The 23,372-nt window shown below is 42.0% G+C and overlaps 1 protein-coding gene and 1 long non-coding RNA gene across 2 annotated transcripts in view; one reads left to right on the top strand and one right to left on the bottom strand.

Annotated features, from left to right (window-relative positions):
• Positions 1–23,372, bottom strand: part of RAP1A (RAP1A, member of RAS oncogene family) — a 180,800-nt gene that overhangs the window by 92,459 nt on the left and 64,969 nt on the right. The gene's annotated exons all lie outside the window — the stretch shown is intronic.
• Positions 13,245–18,912, top strand: LOC105554312. The gene is made up of 4 exons (XR_001008304.1): positions 13,245–13,320; positions 13,449–13,582; positions 15,696–15,759; positions 17,837–18,912. It is a non-coding gene; the product is annotated as an uncharacterized LOC105554312 (long non-coding RNA).

Here is a 23,372-nt window from a genome sequence, read left to right as displayed (position 1 = left end):
GTCAGCTTAAAGGAGCCGCGCACATAGGAGCCGGGAAAGCCTGGAACTACCGGAAAGGGGCGGGGAGTTTTAGCTTTGCATAGGGCGGGATGGGAGGTGGGTAAGACCCGAAAAAAAATGAGGAAGGGTCCAAAGATTCAGGAAGAGCATTTGGAGGGAACGCAATCATTCGACAAGCCCTAATTGAGCACCTGTTAGGTTCCAGGCGCTGTTGTCACTAAACGCAGAGGGATAAAGCCATAGAGTAGGCAAATACCCTCTTGCAGCTCGCATGCTAGTGGAGTGGGAGAGGGAAGACAGACAACAAACAAGTGACAGAAATTGCAGGTAATGATAAGTGGTGTGGAGAAAAATAAAGCAGGGGATAGGGTGACTTTACACCTGGTGAGATACTGCCTCTCGAAGAAGACCTTTGAGCGCATACACACGGGATGAAGGAATAAGTCTTGCAAACACGCGGGCCGGGAGGAGGAATAGCCTTTCCAGGCTGAGAGAAAATCAGCCGTAAACCCAGAGGTGGAGATACGCTTGCCATGTTGCAGAAACAGTGAAAGGCCAGCATGGCTGAGCAGCGTCAGCCAGCCCAAGAGCAGTACCAGCTAGGCTCGGAGAGGCGGGCCAGTAGCCAGATCCAGTGAAGCCTGTGGGCCATTATAACAGCAACTGGAAACCATGAGAGAAGGGTGAGCCGAGGAATGACCGCATCTGATTCACATTGTTAAAAGTTAGTCTTGCTGATGTGTGTAAAATACACAATGGGGAAGCACGGATGTCCTTGGGATACCAGTAAAGTAGCTTGGACTAACTAGTCTGGCAGCCACGGACAGGATGAGAAGGCGGCTATTTTATTTTATTTAGATACATTTTGATTGGAATGGATTTGGATTTGGGACATAGCGTGTGAAAGGACAAAAAGAAATCAGAGTTGATTCTTAGGTTCGGGCCTGATGACTGAGTTAATGGCGGTGCCACTTAATGAAATGAAGGAGCAGATTTGGGGATGAGGAACTTAAGAGTCTTTTCTTACACGTTACGTTTAAGGTGCCTATTATACATCCAAATGGAGATGTTGAATAAGCAATTGATATATGAGTCTAGAGAGACACATTTGGGATTCATTAGCACATAGATACTTTTTAAGTCTTAAGTCTAGTTAGGATCACATAGGGAGAGGAGATAGCTGAAGGAAAGGACGAAGAGGCACTCCAACACTAGAAAGGTAAGTAGAAAAGGAGGAGCTACCAGTCAGGGCAGGAGCACCAGGAGAAGGTGAAGCGTTGGAAAACAAGAGAATTGTTTCAGGAAGGAGGGAGTGAAGAGTCTTATCAGATACTGCTGAAATTAGTAAGATAAGGAAAGAGAATTTGAACACTGGATGTGGCCTGATGAAGTTGCTGATGACCTTGATGAAAACAGTTTCAGTGGAGTCATAGGGGAGAAAGTCTGATTAGGGTATGTTAATAGGATAGGAGGTGAGGAAGAGAAAGTGTTCTAAACAGCTCTTGAGAGACTTTGCTGTGAAGGTGAAAAGGGCAGTAGCCAGCAAGGTACTTGAGATCAAGGGAGGGTATTTTAAGATGATAAATGCTTTTTCTCATTGTGGTATGCTGGAATGATTTTTTTTTTTTTGAGACTTGCTCTGTTGCCAGGCTGGAGTGCAGTGGTGCAATCTCAGCTCACTGCAACCTCCAACTCCCTGGTTCAAGCGATTCTCCTGTCTCAGCCTCCCAAGCAGCTGGGATTATAGTCATGCGCCACCACACCCGGCTAATTTTATATTTTTAGTAGAGACAGGGTTTCTCCATGTTGGCCAGGCTGGTCTAGAACTCCCGACTTCAGGTTATCCACCCGCCTTGGCCTCCCAAAGTGCTGGGATTATAGGCGTGAGTCACCGTGCCCAGCTGGAATGATTCTTTAGAGAGGTAAAATTGATGACACAGAAGGCAAGAGGAGACAACTGGATAGAGTGTCTTCAAGTAGGTGAGAAGCAATTGGATCTAGCACACAAGTGAAAGGGTTGGCCTAGGATAGGAATAAGGGAATGCATTCACACGCTATTTCTGGAGAGAAGGTAGAGTGTCTGGGTGCAGATACAGATACATTAGGCAGTACATTTGGTGGTGGCACACTCAGGCCCCTGCAGAGCAGAGGCGGCAAGTAGGAGCTGAAATGTAGCCCTTGCTTTGCTGGCAAAGCCATGTGCCCTGGTGGGGTCACATCAGCCTTGAGGAAGGGGTACCTTTCTGATTGCTCCACCAGGAGAGGTGGTGCATTTTAGCAGTCCTGCATATAACACACACACATGCGCATACACACACATGCATACCCACACACACACACACGTATGCACCTTTGCCCAGTTTCCACTGAGTGCCATGTGTACTGGCTGCCTCACTGGGATTGATGAGGTAAGATCTGTTCTTTAAACAATGAAAAGCTGTTTGCTATTAAAGGAGATAGAAGAAAGTGAAAAATAATCGCCTTGAAGGGTGGAAAAGTAACTAGAGAAGCGTAGTATGGACAATGCTGAGTGCCCTCTTGAGTCGATGGTCATACATTAAAGTGAGACCACTCAGCAAGGCCGTGTGATTCTCCTCCAGCCACATTCCATTGCTTGGGGGTTGGAGGAGAATTGTATTTGACCAGGTCTGAGTTTTGCTGGGGAAAGCCGATGAGAGGGTAGGAGTATTATGTAAGGGAGTCATTATGGTGATAGACCTTGGAATTTAAGCTGGGAGGGAAGAGAGGGCAAGTGGTGGAGTCACTGGTTTGGTGTGGTCCCTGTGAGAAGTAGTTTGAGAGGAAGTAATCAAACAAGTGAGGGCAAGGGGACTTTCCAAAGGTTGAGCATGGGGAAGGGTGAGTAAGGCGGTTAGGGGAGAGGAAGCACAAAGTATCTGTGAGAAAAAGGTTCAGGCTGGCTCCAAGGAGTTAAGAAAACAGCAAAGCCCTTGGGCTTCTGTCCTCGTCACAGTATATGTGAACCATTGGTTTGGAGAGGTTGAGGAACTGGATTGCCCACTCATGATCTTCAGGGAGCTTCACAAACGGGAGAAACTGAGTGCAGGAGGGGATAAACCAATTAAATCCTCCCAGGGCTCCTTTACAAGCTTTGGGAGAACACAATGGGCACTTTGCTTTCCCTGCCCTTTCCTTTCACCAGGGATATCTGACCATTTGGTAGACACTTTATCTGACCTGGTATTTGACAGAAGCTAAACGACACCTTTCTTCGTAAATCCAGCTCTTCCTCTTCCTGACTTCCTCTTTTCTGTTCATGGCACTACCTTTCTCAGTCGCTCAGCTGCCAAACCAAAGCCCCCTTTAATCCATCTTCCTCATTCTACGCCCAATTAGTCCCTAAAGCATAGTGAGCTGCACTGTTCAATAAACATTGCACTGTGATGGAAATGTTCTTTATCTGCATAGTCCAATACAGGAGTCACATATGGCTATTGAGCATTTTAAATGCAGCTAATGCAACAGAGGAACTAATTTTTTTTTTTTTTTTTTTTGTGACAGAGTCTCGCTCTGTCACCAGGCTGGAGTGCAGTGGCACAGTCTTGGCTCACTACAACCTCCACCTCCCAGGTTCAAGCGATTCTCCTGTCTCAGCCTCCCGAGTAGCTGGAACTTCAAGCAAAGGCCACCAAGGCCAGCTAATTTTTGTATTTTTAGTAGAGGCAGGGTTTCATTGTGCTGGCCAGGATGGTCTCAATCTCCTGACCTCGTGATCTGCCCGCCTCGACCTCCCAAAGTGCTGGGATTACAGGCGTGAGCCACATGCCCGGCCTAAATTTTAAATCCTATTTGATTTTAATTAAAGCTACATTTAAAGAGCCTTGACTATGAGATACTATATTGGACTGCACAGGTACAAATACTGTACTTTCTACACAGTGACCCTTCCATCTGCCCCCACCTCTCTAGCTCTATTGCCACGACCCTAGGTCAGGTATTGGTTAACCTAGGTTGAGACTTTTGCTGTGCTCTCCTGTCTGGTCTCCTGCTTAGTTGCCTTCCCTTCAGTCCGTCTTGTGTTCTTGCCAAAACCATCTTCCTAAAGCATTGGCCAGATCATGACTCCACCCTATTTTTAAAACTATCAATAGTTCCCCATCAAATTTAGTACAAACTGCTCAATCTGGCACTTGCCCAATTATGTATCTCCATCCCACTTTTCTAGCCTTACCTTTCACTATACCCTTACACGTATACCAAACTACTTGCTGTAACTCCTACTAGCTTTTTACAAAGGAGTCAACTTATTAAGTTGCCTCTCTGCCTGCAACAAATGCCTTCCATTCCCTCTATCAAACCTAAAATCTGTTGAAATCCTTGAAGGCCTGTCTCATATTGCAGCTTCTAAGTGGAACACTCCTCTGAAGTAGTTCCTATTCATTCCTCACCTATGGCACTTATAGGCTGCCTTATAGTGCATTTTGTGTATTCATTTTATTCTGATTACTAAATATTATTCCTTGCAAATCACTGTGTTTTAATTATGTTAATGTCCCTTGCAATATAAGGGGCGCCTTATAAAATAAGGTACTCTTCAAATAGCCCCTGAAAGTAGTTATGCACTTTCATGAAATCTGTAGAGCATCCATACCCCTGTCTAACTCTAACAGCAACATCACTAGCCCTCAAAAAGAAAGTCTTTATACCCTGGAAGCAACTTTTCTAACATGAAGTTCAGACGTTTGAAGAGAAACAGACTAGGTACATTTCTTTTCATGTTATTATTGGCTGAGAATTTCTTCCAAAGGCTCCCCAAACTTAGGGCACTTTTACAATTCAGTTCTAGTTTGTAATTCTAAAGAGCACAGTTATTCTTAGAACTGACAGGACCAGCATAGACACTTCTGGGACCAATTGAAGCCTTTAAGAAGATTGTGATACATATCAATAAAAAGAGGCTTCCATCTAATAAATGTTTAGAAAATATATTTTTAGAGCTTGAACTCTTAGGAATCTATAATGCAAGAGTAGAATTACTTATGTTATGCCCTACAATGCCTTATGTACTTTTCTTATTGGTGCAGTAGCTTTTAAGGATTTGAAGAGCAGGTATAATATTTTAAACAAAAAAAATGTATTTCACACATACGGGACATTAGGCACATTTATTCAATGAGCCTTAACTGAAGCTTGCTACTTAGCAAGCCCTTATGCTTGCCGCTGAGGATACAAAGACAGGAAAAATACCATCCCTTCACTCAAGAAGGGCACATGATAAAAATGTGACCTGCCATTGGTATGTGATTTTACAGTTTTCACAATATCTAATCCTACCAATGATGCCATTAAACTACGTATTATTAGTCTCATATTGTAAAGGGAAAGACTTGCTTAGAAAGATTAAATGAATTTACACAAAAGCAGAGAGCTATTAATTGGCAAAGCCTCAAACTGGTACCCAGATGTTTGGGTATCAAGACATTGATTGAATTAGAATTTTAAGTTCCCTGAAAGCAGGTACTTGATTTTCTTTATTCATTACTGTATTCTCAGAGCCTAGAAAAGTAACAAGAATATAGTAGGTTCTCAGTAAATGTTTCAGGAATAAGTATTCAGGAGCATGTGTCTGTGGGTGTGTAGAGAGAGAGAGAGAGAGAGAGAGAGAATATAAGCGAACCATATACTTTACTGGTTATTTGTATACCTGAATTAACTAAACTGATGTTATCTGTATTAGTGCCACTCAAAATGTGGTCCATAGATTGTTGGTGCTGGTCCACAAAATGACCAGTTGACCTTGAGATAAATACAGAAAATGAGAGTAAGCATTTAGAATCCTTTCTAGCAACTTGCCATTGCTATGATATCCAAGCAAGTGATTAGTGGACTTGTCTAGGTGAACCAGGGCGTGGACCAGTCCAGGTGTGGTCTAAGTCTTATGGTTGGTTACATGAGGTATATATAACCTATGTACTAGCCACATAGCGTTTCATTTAATCCTATCATGTTGGCCACTTACTGCCCAGCTTCTCCTCTTCCTAGATGTTCTTTACTATTTAACAAAGAGAACACTTCATGCCTTTGAAATGAAAGAGCTGGCAACAGATTTAAAACTTAAAAAAAAAAAAAACCCTACATTTTCACCAAAAAAAGCGCTATCTACCACTGATCTTACGGTGTAAAGGTATCGTTATGCAGTAAGTAAGTATGTGATCCCTGGAGTGAGGCTACGTAGCTTTAAATGCAGCTTTTGCCACTAGCTGTGCAGCCTTGGACAAGTTACTTAAACTCTTGTAGCCTCAGTGTTCTTGTCTGTTATCTGATACTAAAAAGAGTACAAAATTTCACAGTGCTTTGGTAAAAACTAAGAGAGAGAATGCATGGACAGTACTCCTCATAGAGACTGGCACATAATGACAAAATGTTATTTTTATGTTATAATAAGTATACCTATTACTATTATTCTATTCTTGGGTTATAGAAATACAGGCTGTTTGAAATATTTAAAAGATCTTGACTATAGAGGTAACTCTATAAATATCCAGGCTTGTAAATAGACAGTTACTTTTCGGTTATTCACATTGTTAAAAGATGATAAAGATCAGCCAATTCCAAAGGCTTTTATATTTGTTTTTTAATGCATTGTGTGATTTGAGGGGCAATACAGTTGGTTTCTACATGGCCACTGAAAATAGTGTCTATATTTTCAGCTTAGGTGATCCAAGTGGTGAAAGGCAGGTGCATATTGTGCATTGTAAGAGAGCTCAATCAGAGTGGAAGATACCCATGGAGAAATAAGAGTTGTTCATTTGGTGGTGTATATATTGCCTATTTATATGTTTTATTCAATGAACTTTATATATAAAGTTCTTCTAAGTTCCAGCCCACTGATTCTTTTCTGTTTCCTTCTGTGAACACTGTCGTCTGGAAGTAAGCTGCTACTCAGTCATGCACCTCTGCAAATCTTGGAAACAGTCAAGGATTCCTGAGGCAAGAAAGTTGGATAATGATGAGCACCAGGCAAGACACAGCTGGCCACTGGAGAGAGAGCCCAGTGTAGGCAGAAGGCCAGAATGTGCCAACAGTAAGTGAAGTCTTTTCTTATCAGAAGAGAAAAGCTTGCACTTAGCTGCACTATCAGGGAGAAGACTGGCCTCAGACCAACCCAGCCTTCAATAAATGGAGGGAAGAGAAATCCAGGAGCCTAGCTTCGTAGATGTGAATTAACATCGTTTATTCTGTAAAAAACAAAACAAAACAAAAAACTCAAGCATGTGTAAGCTGCAAATTAAACAACCCAAATATATGGATATCTGAATTTACAGAAGGCAGAATAGTGTGGTTAGGGTTGCTAGATTTAGCAAATAAAAATAGAGGATCCCCAGTTGAATTTGAATTTCAGATAAACAAAAAATATGCTTTTAGTAAAAATATGTTCCATGCAATATTTAGGATCTGTTTATCCAACAATCAAGTGTAACTATATTTTATCTGGCATCCCTAAGTGTGGTTAAACATGTAGGCTCTGGAATCATACGGCATGAGTTCAAATTCTGATCTTGCTTCTTACCAGCTGTGTGACCTTGGGCAAATTATTTAACCATTCTGAGCTTCAGTTCCTTTGTGTGTAAAATTAGGATAATATTTACTTCATAGGGTTGTTGTGAAGATTAAATAATACATTTAAAAATTTACAGTGTTAACTGATATATCATAGGTGCTCAAAAACTATTAGCTATTTTTATAGGAAAGACAAACTGTTATTCATTAACCAAATTACTTTTCTTTAATTGACATTATGATTCAAGTACCTTTAAAAAAATCTAAGTGGAGCTTTTTATTCCCTTCTATTTCCATGGTACTGTCTCTTTATTTTACAACAAACTGAGCTAACACAACTTTTAGACTCACTATTTATGGTATAAAGGAATACACACCAAACATTGTACAATATCATCAGGTTTCCTGTTCCTTCCCTTACTACCTGATACTTGAACCCAATTTTGAAGACATTCTAAGCACAAAATTTCCAGTGAGAAATTTGGATAAACATTTACAAAATATTCCCTGAATGTGTACTAGATAAAAGTTAGGAGCCAATGACAGCTCTAGAATGGGGTTTTCTTAGAGAGAGGTTTTGTTACAATGGATTTTTTGTGATAGGACTTCTGTACTCTGCGTAGATCATTTAAGAATAACCAACTTGGCCGGGCGCGGTGGCTCAAGCCTGTAATCCCAGCACTTTGGGAGGCTGAGGCGGGTGGATCACGAGGTCAGGAGATCGAGACCATCCTGGCTAACATGGTGAAACCCTGTCTCTACTAAAAATACAAAAAACTAGCCGGGCGAGGTGGCGGGCGCCTGTAGTCCCAGCTACTCGGAGGCTGAGGCGGGAGAATGGCGTGAACCCGGGAGGCGGAGCTTGCAGTGAGCCGAGATCGCGCCACCGCACTCCAGCCTGGGCGACACAGCGAGACTCCGTCTCAAAAAAAAAAAAAAAAAAAAAAAGAATAACCAACTTATACAGAGAGTTCCAGTTCTTGTAATTGAGCTCTATTATCATGAAGTTAAAAATCAAACCAGAAGAAAGGGCAATGGGCTTGGAATAAAAAAAAAATATATGTTTCTCCCGTTCAGTACAAGTCACTTTCTGAATATTTGTTTTCTCATTTATAAAGTGAGAATACTACCTTAAAGAGCAATAATTAAGTTAAATGAGATAATATAAGGGACAATACAGTACTGGTTTTCAAAGTAAGCATTCAATAAATGCTTGTTAATATGGATCTGTTATATTCAACAGAAGAAAAACTATATACCAGTGCAGCCTTATGGAAAGATTAAAGCCTGAGGCTTATGCTACTTTATATGGCTGAGCTAAAACTCCTTACTCTGTCCACGTCTGCTTTTGGATAAGAACCAATAACTTCCAAACAATGATACAACCTAAGGGGAATTCAAGGAAGAACTCCATCTTCCCCATCTTCAGTGAGTGGTGTTGGCTGTGTGTGTGTGTGTGTGTGTGTGTGTGTGTGTGTGTGTGTTGGGTGGAGGGAAGTAGTGGGATAGGAGAAAGGCCAGAAAAGGAGCTGGAGATGTCCTTTTTCTTTCAGTAACTAGTTAAGTCAGATACCCAACTTTGTGTATAAAACTACTAGCTTGAGTCCGAAAAGTAGAAAACACATTTCCAGTAAATTTACAATATTAATTTTGAGCTGAGGGAGTAAATTCCAAATTCAAACCAGATTCAGAAATTATGACCTCAGTTTTTCCAGAGTTTCTACTGATTCGGATTGTTATAGATTGGCCAGGGGTAGACTGTATTGGGGAAAAATAAGAGAGAAAAATAGAATTCACAAGAATACGTAAACTCAGTGAATGAAGTTTCTTGTGGTAGCATTTGCTGCTAATAAATGAGACTCAAGCAAAAGAGTATAGTGTTTTGCTAAGGAAGAGTGAGGGAGTGAGTCTTAGGGTTTTGCAAGGAGGATTACCAAGGGAGTCAATCATTTTTGGCTGTAAGGTCATAAGGGGCGTATAGTTTTTCAGGGCAGTACATGAATGATGTTAAACTAAAGTAGTAGAGCTGGTGTTTACAGAATAAACTAGAAGGCGATTTTGAAAGTCAGTCAGGCCAGGTGTGGTGGCTCATGCCTGTGATCCCAGCACTTTGGGAGGCCAAGGCAGGCAGATCACCTGAGGTCAGGATTTTGAGACCAGCCTGGCCAACATGGTGAAACCCAGCCTGGCCAACATGGTGAAACCCATCTCTACTGAAAATACAAAAATTAGCTGGGTGTGGTGGTGCGTGCCTGTAATCCCAGCCACTTGGGAGGCTGAGGCAGGAGAATCACTTGAACTCAGGAGGCAGAGGTTGCAGTGAGCCGAGAGCACACCACTGCACTCCAGCCTGGGTGACAGAGCAAGAATCCATCTCAAAAAAAAGGGCCGGGCGCGGTGGCTCAAGCCTGTAATCCCAGCACTTTGGGAGGCCAAGACGGGCGGATCACGAGGTCAGGAGTTCGAGACCATCCTGGCTAACACGGTGAAACCCCGTCTCTACTAAAAAATACAAAAAGCTAGCCGGGCGAGGTGGCTGGTGCCTGTAGTCCCAGCTACTCGGGAGGCTGAGGCAGGAGAATGGCGTAAACCCGGGAGGCGGAGCTTGCAGTGAGCTGAGATCTGGCCACCACACTCCAGCCCGGGCGACAGGCGAGACTCCGTCTCAAAAAAAAAAAAAAAAAAGAAAAGCCAATCAATATTTATATATTGAATATCAACTCTGTACTCAGTAGCCTCCCAGTGTTCAGGGGATACAATGACACAGAGTAGAGCAGCAGACCTAGTGTGTCTAGTTTAGGGAGAAATAACCTGTGAGCCTAGACGAAGACAGAAGAAAAAGACGGAAGACTCAGTAACCAAAGGGTTAAGAAATCTTGAATGACTAACATTTGAGTAAAAAAAAAAAGTAAGGGTCGAGTTCTAAAATAGAGAATAGAAATAGAATTTGCTACCAAAGAAGGGGGCTCTTGCTAAAAAAGTAATAATAATAACGAGTGTCAGGTGTGCCAGGGACCTGATTGAAGGGCTCACTTGGGCTTTGAACTTAGCAAAGGGTAGAGGTGAAGCATTCTCAAATCCTTCCCTTGCCTCCTGCACCCAGGGTTCAAGGTGTGAAGGAAGAAAAGCCAGGGCATGTGCATCCTTGACAGACATCTGAAATAGATTATCATCTTGCTGGGAGTTGGAGGGTTTTTTCTCACCACCCCTCTGTTCATCCTCTGAACTGTAATTGCCAACATAGACAGATTATCACAAACTCAGCCTATGCAAGTATCTTTTAATGCTCATTTGCTGACTTTAATGAGTTCTAGAACCAATTTGTGATCTTACAATCACTCAGGTTTATCACCAAAAGAAAGCACTGTAAGTCTAGTGCAAGAGGTCAGCTCAGCAGAACTCAGCAGTGAGATATGGATATGAAAATGGATTCAAATGAATTCTTGTGGCCATTGTAAGGCCTCGCTGTTCTCTAATATCATTAAACAGAAAAACATTAGGTGCTGGATGTCCTGATGAACCAGTTCTTGTACAATACCTGTCTTACAAACTACACTCGAGTATCCTTTTGTTCTCTCTTCAAATTTCACAGCTTCCTCTACTCTGCCTAAAAAGGAAAACTCACATCTTTAAGCTGTTACAATAAAACTATTGGCAGCCTGTAAAGTGAGAACACAGCCTTGCCTTAATTTATTGCACTACACAGATTTATTACACATCAGGGTAATAATAACAACACCGTGACTTTGCTGCCTGATAGTCTCCCCTTTTGCTCTGGTAGGAGTGTGGTGGTGGGAGCTTGGAGGGCCCTGTAGACTCGCTGTATGGTGCTAAGCACTGCTGGGCACACTCTTGGCTCAGTGCCATGAAATGATGTGGTACTACTGGGCCGTGCAGTGCCAAGATATATGCAAAGCTGGTGAGGAGATGTAATATTTGGACAGAAAATACTGGAAGCCATTTGCCAGGTCTATATGAAAATAGTGTTTCCACAGTTGCTATTTGCCAGGAGAACAAGCATTCTCCAGCTACCTTCTTCTCCTAAAAGGTTCTTCGTGCTCTGAGAATGAAGGCATTTTTTAAAAAAAAAGGTTCCTCATCCTGAAATATGAGGAGAACCCAGTTTTAGAACCATAGAGGTAAGGAATTCCCTTAGGGGGCATTTTACCTGTCTTTAGGCAACACCACACCTAGAAGAATTCAAGACTATAAAAGTTAAATCGATTCAGAGAGACTTTCTGAGAAACAGTTAACAAAATTCAGGGTTAAAAATGATCACCTTTCAGGTCAAGTGTCTCCTTCCATGACAGCCTCGCTTCTGGGCTGCTTCTCTGTCTATTCTTATGGCTCCTGTGTCCTGGGGTGCCTGATCAATCTTGGTTGCTTCCAGGGAAACTGCGCAGAGGCACTTGGGCCCTCAGCTTGCCCCTGGTGACGACAGTGACATCCTCACAGAAGACAGCATCCATCAGAGGTGCCCTCCTGCTGCTCAGCTTGCTCTGGAAGCCTCTCATTAGAGTTTCTAATTTTTAAGATAATGGGAACTAAATGGGGATTATTTTGATTTCCTCTTACCAGCCAACACTTTTGTAGCTGAAGCCTGCTGCCCCCAGCTGCACTGCCTGAACAAATTGCATCTGAGCAAGCCAAAGCTGCGGCCCAGGAGACTGCTGACATGACTTCAGAAAGGCACAGCCCAATCCTATTGCCTAATTTTCTTTGTTCCGAGGCCAAGACTTTGGCCTGTAACAGTGTTTGGATTTCTGGCCTTTTGGGTGACCACTTTAGTTCCTCCTTTCTTCACCTACCAAGAGAGAAACATCTTTAACAAATCATCAGTAAATTAATCCATGAATTCCAAGCAGTTGAGAAGCTCAGGCTACTGCTGCTTCTTCCATACCATGCTTGATAAAAATGAAAAATTCAATCCGCCCATAGTCCATCACCTGGTTGTACTTAACACAGAGATTGACTCTCTGAATATAGTACAAAGACCAAAATGATTGGAAAATTATGTATGCTTTACCTCTCAGAAGAATCAGATGACCTCAGTAAATACTTTTTGAGACCATTAGGCCCTGGGGATCCAAAGACATTGTCCCTGTACTCTCCAAAAGCTTTAGTTTTCTTCCCAATAAACACATGTACGTTTATTTGGTTTTGCATTGGCAAGTGGCAATCGGTCAGGTAAATTGGCTCTTGGAAAATTTTATCCTGCCAAAGTGATTCACAAGCCACAAAAATGTGACAACTACCATCCTTAGAATACCAGTCATGCCCTACACTCCACAGGATAGGCTGGGTTTGGGTCTCCTCTTCCTCTATTAGCTGTTGCCTCTTACAACTACTAGGCAAATTCTGAATCTTGGAAACCACTTCAGTCCTGTAGTCACTAACTGCTGCCTGGCAAGAAACCATGTCGGTGTCCCGTCTGAGTCCAATGGGGAATTATCACTACTAACTAGAAGCTCTGGCAGTAGATCTTCGTCTCCCAAATGACCTCAAAACAATCTAACAGCAGGGAACCCAGTGAGGCAGAGTGGTGGCTGAAACATATAAATGGAGATAAACATGGTCCCAGGTGCCATCAGAGAGTCAACAGACCCCAGGCTTCAAAGCACATTGCTGATTACTCTTGATGGAGGGCCCACAACTGTTTTAATCATGCAATTATTTTGAGGATGAATTTATGAGAAAGGAGATTCACCTCCCAGCCATTTTGCAGGGTGGCTATCAATAGATTGGTCTAAAAGGAAGAACAAAGAAAAGGGCACCAAAGAAGATAAATGAAAATACAAGGTAAGAAGGGGGTAGAAGCTGTAGCATTGTAAACAAATCCAAGCCAAAATTGTCAGAGGTGGGGAACTGTTTTTAAAAATTATTTTGAGGATGATGATGACTTTTTTGTTTTGTTTTTATAGTTTAAGGGCATAAGCTGAACTGTGGACATCCTGCCACTGGGAATTAAGTTAAAGTAGAAAAAAACACAGAATGTAATGGGGACTCCACTCACAAGAAGAATTTGGATCAAAGCGTGGCAGTGAGGGGAAGCATTGAGCAGGTGAAAGTGAAGCAGAGGCTTTAGTCCTGCAAGAAACAGTCGCCTGACTTTAAAGCATGCCTGTGTCACTGACAGCATTTAGCAGTGCACAGTGTGCAGAAACTTGGCTCGTCAGCCCTCCTGATGCTGACAGATAGGGCAGCTTCACTGTGGAGCACTACACAAGCTCATTTGCTGCCTTCATCAGTCTGTAGGTGCTGACTTTGCTGGTAGAGTCACCACCGCAGCCACAGGGCCTCTTCTCACTTACCCACTTCCTCCCCATTCACGTTGCTCCTCTCATCAGAGACACTAAGGCCCACTGGAGCCTGCTTTGCATCTCTTACATCAGAGGTTTGGGATGGCACATTGCAAATGATCTTTGCAAACTCTTCCGTCTGTACTCTTGAAGTCTAAGCAGAGAGGCAACGAAAAAGTGGCCCAGGAGCAAAATGTCTACATTTCTAAAATGAGTCTGAAATGAAGCTCATCTGAAAATGTAGCTGGAGCCAAAGACAGCTTTCAGGGTCAAAGTTGGGCAGGATCTCATAGAGTTGCAATCCTGCAAATTTTATTTGTTTTGTTAAAAAGAGAAGGAAGTTTTTTAAAAAGCTAGATAGTACCCCCTTAGTTGGCATGGTATGAAAAATAATCTAAAAGATGTTCATCATTTTTTAAACTGCCGTTGTGAACATTTTACTGGGAGGAGTGGGTTTTGTATTCCAACACAACTGTTCATGCCCCAAACTTGGGAAGGGAGAGAAGAAAACATTTTACAAAGGAAAAAATGAAATATTTGTTACCTAAAATTTTCTACTTTGACAAAAATGAAAGTTCAATTTACAAGCTAAAGAACATTCTGCTGAACCTTCAGTGCACCCCAGAACATCCTACCAGTGGCCTCAGCTCTGCCAAACTTGGTACCTTTCATCTCAGAGTCCCCAGTAAACACTAATTTCCACAATATTCTAAAGTTGGCTAAGTCATTCAAATTATAGTGATGACAGGTTGGGTGATAGGTGGCAATTTTCCTTTGTTGTCATTACCCTTCCCACATACTGGGCAACTGAGGCATGGAAGAACAGAGGTAAGATGTTGGCTTCAAGGTTCAGGACCAAATCGGTGGTGTTCCAGGAACCAAACCTTGAACATTCATGTCATCTCTGGGAAGTGGCTTTTTGATTCAGCACTGGTACTTTCCAGTGTCAGCACTTGTATGTGTCAGTAGCTAAGTCTCTCGTCCAAGGGCCCCAGGTCTTCAGCCTCTGCTTCATCTCAGGAAAGCCCTCTGGCAGTTGAAGAGAATGGGATGGGTGGGGAAGTAGGGTGAGGCCTCAGTGAGTTTGATGGTTGGGTGCTTGAATGGAAATCTAAGAGGGGAAGAAAGGCTCTGTGATTGTGATTACTGTAAGGAGAGCCGATTGGATTGGAAAGAGCTAGCAGGACATATACTATGTCCTCCCTTGATAATGATGCATCACAGTGCCATGGCCACACCTGACTACACACTTCACTTGCCCTGCCCCCTTGGGTGTTAGGTATATCCCTTCAACTTTGGAAAGGGGCATAACATGTAGATACTGGGGTAGATTTTCCTGAGGTTTTATTTGTATCACCTTTAATGAAAATAAACAGGACACTTATTTCTAGGTTGATAAAAATGGCCTTAGAGTATCTAAATAATTCTGTGTCAGCTGGACTTATTGTTTTTTTAAGTGGCAGAAGAGAAGGATGAACAATGTTCACTAAGTAGAAAAGGTTAGAGCAGTAGATGTTTGCTTCCTCCTATATTCTGCATGATCTCTTGCCTTAGAAAAGTGGGAGAAAAATAAACCAACACACCACTTGATGAATGTCCCACCCCACAGAGTAGTCTAACTCTGTGTCTCAGCAGGAAAAGGGGAAAGAGGAAGAGAAACTGACATTTAATGAGTGCCAACTCTATATTGGGCCCTATACATAAATAGTTGAATTTAATCCTCCATTAAAAACCCCTACTATGTAGATATTATTATCCCCATTTTTAAAGATAACTCTATTCAGCTCTTGCAATTAGGAAAATATGAGACCAAAATTTAAGAGCCAGAGCTTCTTGACTCCAAAATCCTCTTTCTTTCCTGTTATCCTGCTGAAGTGCCCATTTCAAATGAAGCCCGACTTGATCCTGAACATAACCTACAAGAAGAAAAGGACCGCAGGTGGGTACTGTCTCATTACCCAACATAGTTGTTAGAACACCCTCAGTGACAGAAAGGGTCAGGATGCCAAGTGGTTGTTTACAAACGCTGTTTGGCTAAAGGATCTCATTCACTGAATGAACACATTTCTTTCCATGGTTGGGGATGCAGGTCATGGACTGTGGAGGAAGAAACCCTATGGCTTGTTTGTTGAAAATTCGGTTAAAGTTTACCCTGAATCACTTCTCAATAAATTTACACATGCCTTAAACTAGATGGACATTTGAAATCATGTTACTCTTACACTTGTAATAAAAATAATAATAGCCACATTTATTGAGGGCTTATTATGTGCCAGGAGCTGTTCTTTAGGCTTTATATGTGTCATTTAACCCTCCAACAATCCTATGAGGAAGGTATTATTATTTTCTCTTTTTTACAAATGAAAGGCACAAAAAGGTTAAGAAACTTGTCCAAGGTTACACAGGAGAGAAATGGCAGAACTGGGATTTGAACTTTCAAACCTGGGCACCTCTCAACTATACTTTCTGCTACCTGTCATCAGGGAAGATTGTACATAGATAGGAAGGGTGAGTTTTTTCCTGGGTGTTTGTTTCTTTACTTGGAGAAGGAGATATTTTTCTCATTTTCCATTTCTAGAATAATAGCAATCTTCTGTCACAGAAAGCACCAAATCCCTTTACCCACATTCATGTTAACCTGCTAGATAAGTCTATTCAGTACAATCTCTTAGTCCCCCTTAGTCATTACATAGCTTTATTCCTCCCTTTCCTTCTCCTCAGCTGGTCTTCGGCATCTTCCTTTTGTGTTAGGAGTGAGGGGTGATCATAGACAAGGATCTCCTTTCTCAGCAGTGGGTTACCACTCTCTGATATGGCCATTGTCCTGGACACCCAGGACAACAGGTGTGATTGAAATCAGAGAGTGGTTGAAATTCAACTTCTTAGATACAAAAGATCCCACTGTGATCACAGGCCTCACAAAGAGAAGCAGGTGGTTTACCCACACTGAACATTGTCATTGAGGTTAATGAACGCGTTCTTACATAGTCTAAATATAAGTATGTGGACCTCACTGAGGAGAGACCAGGCCCTCAAGAAAGGTCTTGGAAATCCCACCCTCTGCTGTTATGGAGAGGGGAGTAAGCCAGATGCAGCAACCTCAGCTTCTGATTTTGACTGCTGAAACTCACATCTGCCTACGCTTCATGTGTAAACAGGGTTGCAAAATTACTCACTCCACTCACATGCGTAAAGAACGTAGAGTTTCTTTTTTCTCTTAATCACCCTCATCTCCCTTATGAGTCCTCACCTGCTGGGTAGCAAGAGAGAAAAACATAATTTTAGCTCAATAGATTTTAAAACTAGTCTGATGCAATTATGTAAGCAGTTTCTTTAGGCTTAACTTTTTGACTTTGGGATAAAAGAGTGTTTCAGATTCCTTGCTTCTTCTGGTTTCTTCTCTCTAAATGGCACCACTGGTTCTCAGACCAGGTCCCCTGGTGCCCTCCCCGTACTGCTCTGCCCTCTTAAACATGGTGGTGCAGGGCCATCTACAAAGCAGTGTCCTAACAAGGAATTTCAAAGGGAATGGGGAAAGAGCTCTCTTGTTCTTGATGTTCTTTAATCGATTTCATTCTTCAGGCAGAACACTGGAGAGGAGGCTAGGAGAAGACAGCTTGCTGCCTGGCATGTGGCCACTCCCTACCTCTCACAGCACTGGCTGGAAGAGGAGGCTTGCTAGCCTCTATCACAGGCAGAGGAATATCCATTTACGCTTAAGGGAAACTCTAAAATCAGAGACTTGGTTCGTGAACTTCTAGAGACTGTAGAATATCCAGTTTGTTTTTCAAGCTGTTGTGATTAACAGTCCTGACCTGCCAAGGCATTAGGCCAGGCAGGGCCTCTGCAATGTGAGCTGAAAAAAGCGGGGTTTAGAGAGGAATGGCAATACTGTGTGTGACACTGTGAAATACATATTTGGTCTTTGTTTTAGTTTGTTCTTGTGTTGCTGTAAACACCTGAGGCTGAGTAACTTGTTTTAAAAAGATGTTTTATTTTGGCTCATGGTTCTGCAGGCTATACACAAAGCATGGTGTCAGCATCTACTTCTGATGAGGGCCTCAGGAAACTTACAATCGTGATGGAAGGAGAAGAGGAAGCCAGTGCATCACATAGCAAGAAAGGGAGCAAGAGAGAAGGGGACAGTGCAACACACTTAAAAAAAATAAGCCTTATCTCACGAGACAGAACTAACTGAGTGAGAGTTCACTAATCACCAAGGGAATGATGCTAAGTCATTCATGAGGGATCCGCCCCCATGATCCAGTCACCTCCCACCAGACCCCACCTCCAACACTGGGGATTATATTTCAGCATGAGACTTGGAGGGCACAAACATCCAAACCATATCAGTCTTCAACCCCTCTTCCTGACATACAACTCCTAAAACTCTTAGAATTTCCAGAGTGCTGTCCTTTTATGTGTTAATGAAGTGGCTAGTGGCTCACAGCCCCTAGGAAGCTTCAGAATGGGGGCTGGTCACTGAAAAGACCAAGTCATAATTAGAGGGTTGGGACTTTCAGCCCACCCCCAACCTCTGGGGAGGAGAGAGGGGCCAAAGCTCAAGTTGATCACCAGTGGCCAGGGTTTTAATTAATCATGTGGCCGGGTGCGGTGGCTCACGCCTGTAATCCCAGCACTTTGGGAGGCCAAGGCAGGCGGATCACGAGGTCAGGAGATGAAGACCATCCTGGCTAAAACGGTGAAACCCTGTCTCTACTAAAAATACAAAAAATTAGCCGGGTGTGGTGGCACACGCCTGTAGTCCCAGCTACTCAGGAGGCTGAGGCAGGAGAATCACTTGAACCTGGGAGGCAGAGGTTACAGTGAGCGGAGATCGCACCACTGCACTCCAACCTGGGCAACAGAACGATACTCCGTCTCAAAAAAAGTAAAAATAATAAAATAAGTAAAAAAGAATTAATCATGCCTATGTAATTAAGCCTCCATAAAAACACAAAAGAATAGGGTTCAGAGAGCCTCTGGATAGCTGAACATCTGGAGGCTCCTAGACAGTGGCATGTCCAGAGGGCATGAAAGCTCTGTGCCCCTTTTTTGCCCTATGCATCTCATCATCTGTATGCTTGGTAATATCCTTTATGATATACCAGTTAAATGTAAGTGTTTCTCTGAGTTCCTTGAGCCACTCTAGCAAATCAATGGACCCCAAAGACAGGATCGTAGGAATCCCAACTTGCAGTCAGTTGGTCGGAAGTTCTGAGGCCCAGACTTGCGACTGGTAGGAAGTACAGGCAGCTTTGTGAGACTGAGCCCTCCCTCAACCTGTGGTTTCTGCTGCTATCGCCAGGTAGATAGTGTTGGAACAGACTTAGATGGAGCCCAGCTGGTATCCACTGCAGAACTGCTTGCTTGCTTGATGTGTGAGGAGAAAACCCCACGCATTTGGTCACAGACGACTTCTGTGGTCACACAGACTTCTGTTCATCACAGAAGTCTTCTGTGATGATTGTTGTGGTGTGAAAGCAGAGGAGAAACACAGTTTGAATTTTTCCGCTTTCATACTGTGGTTTGCTGAACATTGCTCAATGTAGGCTTGGGATGGTTGATCTGGGGTATGTAATAGAAGGTGCTTAAAAGTGCTCCTCAACAGTTTTGAAGTCTGTGGGACAAAAAAAAAGTGCTCCTCAAAGGGGAGGCAGGGTAGTGTAATGCTTAAATATACGGAATCTGGATCCAGACTGGACTCTGGTATTTCCTTGTGATGTGGACAACTTTACTTATTTGTAAACTCAGTTTCTTCATCCTAAAATGGCATAATAACAGTATCTACCTCCTAAACTTTTATGAAGTTTAAATCTGTTAACATATATAAAAAAGACTTTTGCCTGTCTCATGGTAAGCACTCAACAAATGTTAGCTATTTAGATTCCAAACATATATAGCATTCGATTACAAAGCCGGGAAACATCTTATGTATGGTATAGCAGAAAGAACAGGGATTTTCAAAACAGCCTAAGTTACATAATCTTGAGCAAGTTCTATGGCCACTGTGAGCCTTGTCTGAAAAAGGAGGATAATTACATCATAGGATAGTTGTGAGAATTAAATGAAATAATATATGTGAAACACTTAGCAAAAAGTGGCACCTAACTGAGGTTCACAGTGTTTCTTCCCCTTTTTCCTGTGTCAGTAATATGCTGTCTTATGATTATTTACTATTGTGTTCTCAACCAGGAGTCTTAAGCTTTTATAATCTCCAAACCGGCTAGCACATAGTAGAAACTCAATAGCATCATTCACGGTTCAAACGAGCCTCCAAGTCTGAGGCATGAGACCTAGAATGTCTCCCCTGTTGAGTGTTGCTGGTCAGAGGACAGTTCCCACCCCTCCACCACCAACTTCAATTGTTCTAGGTGTATATTTCCCCCCTTTCTTTATGAAAATTGCTCTGTGGTCTGTCGGAGGCATTTATGTCTGCTTTACTCACATTGCTCAACCCACACTTGGAGAGAAATGTGTTTGCATAAATACTAGCAGATGATTTTTTTAAATATCGCTTTTTCTTTCCTGGCACTCTGTAAGAGAAATGAGCAAATATAAACAGAGGAGTATCACACTAGAAATATAGCAGATGGGCTTCTGCTGGGGATCTGGACTTTCCTGGAGTATACACATTTGGGATATGTAGGATTATGACAAAATCCACTTGTAATGTTCATGCTTTTTATTTCTTGGGCACAATATTAATTGCTTAAAGACTGGGCTTAATGCACACTTTCAGCCCCAATTCTCCCATTGGGAAAAAAGCAGGATCCTATAAACACTCTGTATAGTAGGGATTGTCTTCCTAAGCCTATCATAAATCCAGTTTGATTGAGGAATCAAGGAGAAGTAAGAAAAATAAAGTTTTTCTTCTCTCCATGCTGTAATGACAGGGGAAACAAGGAAACTCTTCACTCCTCATTTCAGATAGCTTCATGCTTATGACCAAGGGTTTATTATGGATATTAAAAAATGGAAACTGACAACACATACTCCTGACATATCTTGATTTAGGCCACCTCAATTCAGACTACACATCTTGAAGAATACATTTATATGCAGGGCATTGACCGTGAGCCGTCCTTAACTCCAGCCTACACCTTTGGCCCAGATAATATTTTCATTTATTTATTCATTCAACAAACTTTGTTAAGCATCTATGCTATAGACTGAATGTTTATGACCTCCTAACCCCAAATGAATACGTTGAAAGCTAATCCTGAATGTGATGATATTTAAAGGTGAGGCCTTTGGAAGGTGATTAGGTTATAAGGGTAGAGCTCTTAAGAGCAGAATTAGTGCTATTTTAAAAAGGACTCCAGTGAGCTTCCTCACCCCTTCTACCATGTGAGTACACAGTGAGAAGACTGCCATCTATGAACCAGGAAGCGGGCCCTCACCAGCCACCACCTCTCTCAGCACTGCAGATTTGGGACTTCCCAGTCTGCAGAACTGTGAGTAATAAATTTCTGATGTTCATAAGCTACTCACTCTATGGCATTCTGTTATAGCAACTCAAATGGACTAAGATCATCTGCTATGGACCAAACACCGTACAAGGAATGGGACTATGGCAATGAAGAAGACAGACGTGGTCCCTGATATTATAAAACTCAAGTCTAGTGGGAAAACAGACTCTTATGTTATAATTTAACCATTCCTTTAAAAAATGCACCAAGAAGCAATCGTTTCCATTTCCATCAACCACACCATGTCCCAAGGATTGGCCTAGGACAAACTAGGAGGTGGAAGCTGTCCTGTGGCCTCCTTGTTGTCAGAGCCTCTGTATGGCCTTTCAGAACTCCAGGGAAGAGTTCCTCATCCATAGTTGACCTGGCAGTCATTTTTCCTTTTTTTCTAAAGGGCGCCTCAAAATAATGTTTTGTAACATGTAAATGATCCTGTCTAACCATAATGGTGACTCCTGGATCTCAGAGAAAGCCCTGCCTTTAATCAATAAACGTTAACTCTTTTTTTAAATTGCAAGTATGTTTATCTATTAGGTTTAACAAGGGAGGCAGCATAATGTAGAGCAAAGATCACAAACTTTGAAGTCAGCCCTATGTTCTAATGTTGGCTCAAACATTTATTAGCAAGTCCCCTTGGCAAGTTATTTTACTTTTCTGCTGTTTAATTGTCCTATGTGCAAACTGGAGAAGAGAGCACTTAACTCTGAATTGTTGAGATTCTTAAATGAAATAATCACTTAGAAGTGCTTAGTATGGAGCACATGCTCCTTTACTATGCTCAGGAACTTATTTTCTATGAAACAGGACTTGCCCTTGGAAAAAAAAAACAGCATTTACATGAAATACTTAATGATATTCATACAACTTTGGGCTATTTGGCAAATGATAGACTATATCCATAGCCAACTCTGCCCATCCTGACAGGTGCCAACTCTCTCTGCTTTTGCTGCCCTAACTGCAGCTCTAAACACACCTCTCCAGCAGGTAACCTAACTAGGGAAGCCCAAAATAAAGATGTCAGAATGCTCCAATAAGAAATGAGAATAAGAGACAATATGTCACTTTATGTTAAAACAAAAAAGATCCTCAGCTTTGCCATGTGTTATCCGTGTCCTTTGTTTTATTGTTTTTTTCACTCATTGAAAATGTCCTCTCTTTTCTCTAGGATACTTGAAGATGTTGAGCTGGAGATGAAGCTTATGGGTGACATTAGACAGGGAATACACAACTAGAGGGCTGGTGACCTTACCTCAGGCAATTTCTTTGTCCTTCAAGACCCCTGTACCAGAAACTCGTATAGCTCAAGAAATCTGTACTATTTCCTGCCTCTGACTGTCCTACAGGTTCCTCCTGCAGCCTTCAGGTTGCTGGTCCAGATATTGGTAAGATTTGACACATGGCTAAGTAGTGGGGCTGATTCAAAAAGCTCTAAATTTTATACATTAATTAAATCAAGACTTACAGTTTAAAAAACTGAATACAAATTTAATGTTCAAAACATAGTGGGGGAAGATGGGCTGATTAACTGTATTGGTTATTAGGCAACTATTAATAATGATGGTGGCATAATTGTCTATATGATAATAGTAATATATATTTAGCAAAAAGCAGCATACACAATTCCTTATATACAGAATGAGTGCAACTGTGTTACAAGAATAAGTCTATATGCCTATAAGAGAACTTGAAGGAAACACACTGAAGTGTTAACATTTGAGGGTTGGAACTATGGCTAATATTTTTTGTTTCTACTTTTATTTTTATGACAACCATGTATTGTTTATAGTCTTAAACTATAAACTTCATTTTGAAATGAAGACTTCAGAGGCCAAGATTATGCTTCCCTGTGATGATTTTCATGAATCATTTCCAAAGAAGAGTTTCATTTATTCACCAGTGGGCTCAGTTGAGCAGAAGTCAAAATGAGCAGAGGCAGCGCTTAAGAAAGTTCATGGGTTCAGAAAGTTCACGTTTATCAAGTCTTGGGTCTCGGTCTTTTTTTTTTTCTTTTTCTTTTCTCTCTCCTTCCTTCCTTCCTTCCTTCCTTCCTTCCTTCCTTCCTTCCTTCCTTCCTTCCTTC

This window comes from Mandrillus leucophaeus, unplaced genomic scaffold (assembly GCF_000951045.1).
Source record: "Mandrillus leucophaeus isolate KB7577 unplaced genomic scaffold, Mleu.le_1.0 Scaffold64, whole genome shotgun sequence".
In the NCBI taxonomy this organism is placed as follows: Eukaryota; Metazoa; Chordata; class Mammalia; order Primates; family Cercopithecidae; genus Mandrillus; species Mandrillus leucophaeus.
The sequence above is the reverse complement of the archived record's forward strand: the minus strand, read 5'-3'. Positions and strand labels throughout refer to the sequence as shown.